Genomic DNA, 6000 nt, shown 5'->3' on the forward strand with positions numbered 1-6000 from the left:
ATGGAGACGTTACTGGTGCCCGCTTGAGCAAATCGATGAACCATGGGAAAACAGTGCTACAGTGCAGTGCTACGTGATTTCATGATCTCGAATCTTGAAACACCCCTTTTTCCAATCAATCTCTCTCTCCCTCCCTCTCTCTGTCTCTGTCTCTCTGTCTCTGTCTCTCTCTGTGTCTGTCTGTCTGTCTGTCTCTCTGTCTCTCTCTCTTCTGGCATCTAAATTGCGCTTCCCACAAGATTCAGCTCTCCATGACACACAGTACCTGACTGCTTTTGGGAATCCCAAAGCTGCTCCTTGAAAGAATAATAAAAAAAAAATAATGATGATAACTGAAATATTCTTTCCCACAGCTTGAATTTGCCTAGAGGCCTGCTAAATAATGATCCACCACGTCATTTACAAGTATATACTTTTATGTTTTGCAATGCTTTAGAAAAAAAATCACAGTTAAGATCCCAAAGCACGTTGCAATAGAGTCTCTGATTACTGTGATTTTAGCTATGTAGATACTGACTGCCCGCGTACGCATGGACCCAGCTACCCCCTTTAATGCTTCAGTTTCAGTCTTTAAAAAGACCTTGCTTGATTTGTAACAATCAAAATCAGCATTAGAAGTGGGCCTTGATTCTTCCCCCTTCTTCCCCCCCACCCCCCATCATGTTAAAAATATAGCATGCAACTTCTACAATTGTGTGAAATGGTTATTTTACACTCTGGGATACTTTTTTAACCTATGCCAAATCATTTCTATTTAATGATGCATTTCTTTCTCCACATATACCCTTAATTAGAGTAGGAGAAATGTCAAAACACTGAGTATCAGTTAAATCCTAAGCAATAATAAAAATGACATTTAAACATAAGCCTTTTCCAAAAGAATCCTCTATACGAATGTCCTCTCCAAAGAATTTAAATTGTTATGTTAGTCTTACTAACAAATTTGTCTTCATCATATGAATAAAATTCTCAAATTTTAGCCACTGCTTCCTAAATTCACATTCAGTAAATTGAAGGGAAGGAGGGAAGGAGGGAAGGAAGGAAGGAAGGAAGGAAGGAAGGAAGGAAGGAAGGAAGGAAGGAAGGAAGGAAGGAAGGAAGGAAGGAAGGAAGGAAGGAAGGAAGGAAGGAAGGACATTCTTTTAAATCAAACAAAAAATAAGCTCTTTGTTTCAAAGGCGCAAACTTCCTTTCAGTGTAGCTCAAAATTAATCACTAAACCTAGGTCATATTAATATATAAAGCATCATGAAAAAATGTAATAGATTTTAGCAGGCTTGAGTCTATGCAAGTAACTTAGTCATTAGAACACGACAACCAACCTTCTCTGGGAGAGCTGAGTTCCAACTTTCATAGGTCTGCAAGGCAGTTCAGAAACCAGACATGAATGCGACGGAGCTGAACAATCCTGCACCACCTGTATCTAAGAGCTGCCGGTGGCAGAGTTAAACTGAAGGCTTCTGTCCCAGAAGGGACAGAAATACCTCAGAGGAAGAGCAGAGCCTCCTCTGAGACCCCAAAAGTCTAAACTTCCAGAGTTATCACCTCTCTCCTGCAAGGATCCCTCCTTCCAGAGACAGATGTGGCATCCTTCGCACCCAGCACCTAGAAACTGGTGGATGCTATAGAGCAACGCAGAGATGAGGTATGCGCATGCGCCCAAGGTATGCACTGTTAATACACATTCAGGGGTGGGAAGGTGTGGTCTGTACTGTGTGTGTGTGTGTGTGTGGGTGGGGCGGGGGGGGAGGGGGAACATGTTATTTCTTTACGATGGAGACACATTTGCTCTCCACTTCAAGAAACTTCCATGAAAACAGTTTTTGAAAAGCCTGCTCGCGTTTGAGCCACGGAACTGCTGGGAGACACATAAGTCTACTTTATTGCTGATGCTTCTTTTTGTCTAGTAGACCCATTAAAGTCTTTCAGCAAGAAAGAGGAACAAACTTCATTTGCAGACTATTTCCAAGGGGCTTCTTTTTTTTTTCCTACTAAGAAATCATTCTTAAATGAACACTGCCATATTTCCAGTTTAATATCCTGATATGGTATGTATTAAGTAGACTGGACCTGTGGGTAAATATACATTTTAGGGAAATATCTTCTATACCTCCACAACTCTGCAAAGTCTCTCAGAAATACAAGCAGATTAGTCTTTGCACAGCTAAAAATCACCGTGTTAAACGGCAGTTGTCTTTGTTAGATAGAGGAAACAATCCAAAAGAATAGAAAAAAAATTAACTTACAGAGAGCAAAAGGTCCCAAACAATGCAAATTTTCCTTTTAATAAAGCAAACTAGAAACCCGGAGTACAAAGAAATCTTTTGATAGAGCTACTGCTTGTTCTTGCCACATAAAAATCAAAGAATTATAAAAAATAACTGTTCTTCCACCAAATTTTAAGAGAATTATTATCAAATCAGCAAATATACCACACTGAAAGACTGCTATGGCCCGTTCCCTTCAGAACACATCAAACGGCACCCCCTCAAAAGATAAATTGTCTTTCCAATCTCCCCCTAAAGGTTGTGAGTCTGTTGCACATACTATCATCGTAGAATGGAAACGTTTTTCTCTGTGGATACGACGGAGCTACTAGGAGCCAGAAATTCAAAGAACAAAAACTGTTGCTTCACACAAAGTCAGGAGATAAAAACCGTAGGCTTTTCAAACAGCTCCATTTGGACGTAGTAGCGTGATACAGGTTTTGACTTTTTAAATCTGACTTTCAGCTGATGTTTGAGTCCTCAAATGGGGAGGGATCAAAAGGCCCTTGGCAATGACCTTGAACACATTTCACCAGAAATCACTCCTCAACATTAGTTGGCACAGAGTCAGAAGCAAGCCCAAAGCTGGCTGGTACAGGCTTTCTGTAAAAACACAGAACTGTGGCCGAGCCCCTTTTCGAAAACAATGCAAAAGAAGAGCAATTAATTTTTTAAGAAACTTTAGGTAACTCTAGCATTAGCAAGCAGCCTCCTGCATGGAGAGAAACCTCTTGACTCTTAGCAAAAAAAAAATAAACATCAGAACCATGGCAGTGGAGGGGAAAAATTGCTGTCAAGTTCCATGAAGGAACACCCGAGACAGGCCTTAGCCACCTGTCTTCCTGTCTCACCTTCTCCATCCCCACGTTACATGCTATGCTTTTGACAGTGCTGAAAATCAACACCAACACCCCTGGACACTAAACAATTTTCCAAGCAGCTTAGCGAGAACTTATTAGACACGAACCCGAGCTCAACGCCGGGGCACACCATGTCAAGATGAGCCTAGGTAAGATTAAATGAAAAAAAAAAAAAAGTCAGTCACGGGAGCTACAAACACGAGACCGCCAAGCGGCCACAAACACGAGACCACACAAGACCACATCAAAGTAATTACAGACCCGGCAGCTTGAACAGTCATCAAACCCAGCGCTCCATGAGAAACACAGTTCTGCTGAAATTCTTAACACAGATTCTCAGAGGTGTTCAGAAAGTTGCCAGGAAACGAATTGCAGGCGGAATCCGTAGGTAGGGAAAGGCCAGCGTCAGTGGGAGAGCCTGATCTTTAAATCCATGCCCAACCTCGGTTCCCCAGACCCGGTGAAGATGCCAAAACGGAAGCCCACAGAGGAAGTTTCATCAAGAAAGTCATGCCTGGGATATCTATGGCATGACAATTAGACATCTTGGCCCCTGGGCCAGGTGGAATGAGTCTCTAGCCTGGCGAGCTATGTTTGTGCCCATGTGTGTGGAATATGCCAGGGAACTCATGCAGTTTCTCAGCATGAGGTATATTGCTTTTTAGTTGGAGTCCTTGAATGAGAAAACCAAGAAGCTTTAGAAGACCTGGGTTCTTAGGAGAGTACTTTACTGGATGAATATATTGTTCTTCGGCACCGAGCTACACAAATAACTCATCCCGAAAGAACTGTGCCAATAAGCAGACACTGGGCCCTCTTCCCCAGTCCCAACTGGACCCAGGGAGTCAATGCAAATTGCCCTGAAAATATTTGAAAGTACCGATATGGGCAGCTCAAGCAGTAAGCTAAGCTTTCCTTCAAAATAAAACACCTACCTCTCCCCTCCCCTAAACCCCTCCCTGCAACCCCCATCAACAGGCTCCAAAAGAAATAAGTTTTGAAGCTCAGGACTCCAGTCCACGAATGGCAAGAAATGCATTTGTCCACCTGGGTGACCCAAACAAGTGGGTGGGGTCCTAGTGTTAAGTTTATTCTACCTGAAAGTGAGTCTGAGCAGTGGCGTCTCAACCGACGGTTCGGTTCATTCTGTGCTTCGATCTCGTACGGGCTTGTTTTAGGCTGTTTTTTCCGACACGGGCTAAGTTTACACGAAGACAAAGTTGAGCAGCATCAGAGCCAACAAACTCTCTGCACACAGGTGAACGGCTGCTCGAGGACCCGGCAGCCGCCTCGGAAGAAGCAGGCTCCCTCAAATAACAAAAAAATGTCTGTGCCTTCGAAAGCCCCCCCAACTTTCCCTCTCGGAGTCTAGAGCTCAGGGCTGAAAACACACATCTCGGGGCTCCAACCTTCTCTCGCCCAGGGTCCTTCCTTCTCTACATGTTAGCTGCCATGACTGTGGCTCATTTTCCCCTGGCTGAGCAGAAACGGGATAACTAAAAAAAAAAAAAAAAATTGCATTTCTTGTTAAACTGCTGATTTGCCTTTACTTACTGACCCTTCCGGTTTTCTACTGAACTGGAACTGAAAACTTAAGAGGGGGGGAAAAAAAAAGAGCACAGCAACTGAAATGAGGTGACTGCTGAGACCCCCTCCAAAGAACTCCAAGAGATGGAAAAAAAAAAGAGCTGTTGTATATTAATTTTTTGAAATATTATTTAAAACAGATCCTGGAAGCAAGAGTTACAGAGTCAGTTCTATTTTTAAGAAAAGAATTAGAGTTCAATTTGCATGCATTATGCCGGCTATTTTAAATAATTTCATTCCGTGTGTATGGCAGAAACAGCCCCTCCCCGCCCCCCCCCCCCAATCGAGATGCCACATCAAGTACAAATCCAAGAGAGGGGCTGGTTTGGGGTTAGAAATTGCTCTAATGTCTCACAGTTTTAAATAAAACAATGCCAGCAGCATCCCTTCTTCTCTCATAGCCCCAAATTTGTTATTAAGTAAATTTAGCAATAGCTTGGTCACTGGAGACCAGGAGAGGATATGATCAACCACTTATATATTTATTATCCTTACAAGCAACATGAGTAGTGGTGTCTATTATTGCCTCCTGCAAATCTGCAGCCATGTGATGCAAAACAGCATTTACAAAAAAAAAAAGAAAGAAAGAAAGAAATTCTCTTTTGGAATGCAAATGATTTGGAATCTTTTCGCCAGCATGTACCACATAGTAGTTCTGGGATCACTGGGATCTGTCTGTCACTGCTGTCAAAACTGAGTCAAAATGCATTGCAACCCTGGAGAACCATAACCTTAAACATCAACGCAACGTTAAAAGACATCCTAAAAAAAAAAAAAAAGAAAAGAAAAGAATAAAAAATCCCTATAATTGTGATGAACATTAGCGAGAAACCGGCAGTCAATCTGCAGGGAAATAACATTCAATTCTAAGAAATCTTTCCCCATCCCCCCCCACTCCAAACTCATGCAACTACTGATGACCTCCCGAAGTGCGGAATTTAAATGTTCCAGCATTCATCTGAGGATGAAGGAGGAGGAGGGAGGGGGAAAAAAACATACAGAGAGAGAGAGAGAGAGAGAGAGAGAGAGAGAGATTGAGAGAGAGAGAGAGATTGAGAGAGAGAGAGAGAGAGAGAGAGAGAGAGAGAGAGAGAGAGAGAGAGCCACGAAACAAGTTGAAAACTGCACAAAACGCAGAGGAGAAGGGGTTGGGGGTGGGGGTGGGTGGGAAAGAACTGCAGCCGATTCAGGAGCGATTGCAGAATGAGGAGCAACAGAAAGGAAATCGGGAAGAAAGAAAAGAAGGGGGAAAGGGGTGGGGGGGGGGAAAAGGAGATTGGGGAGGG

At 42.9% G+C, this 6000-nt stretch overlaps 1 protein-coding gene across 5 annotated transcripts in view; it reads right to left on the reverse strand.

The window, feature by feature from the left end:
- Positions 1-6000, reverse strand: part of TENM2 (teneurin transmembrane protein 2) — a 1321709-nt gene that overhangs the window by 1314888 nt on the left and 821 nt on the right. The window lies entirely within an intron of this gene.

Source organism: Sorex araneus, chromosome 2, assembly GCF_027595985.1.
Source record: "Sorex araneus isolate mSorAra2 chromosome 2, mSorAra2.pri, whole genome shotgun sequence".
NCBI lineage: Eukaryota > Metazoa > Chordata > Mammalia > Eulipotyphla > Soricidae > Sorex > Sorex araneus.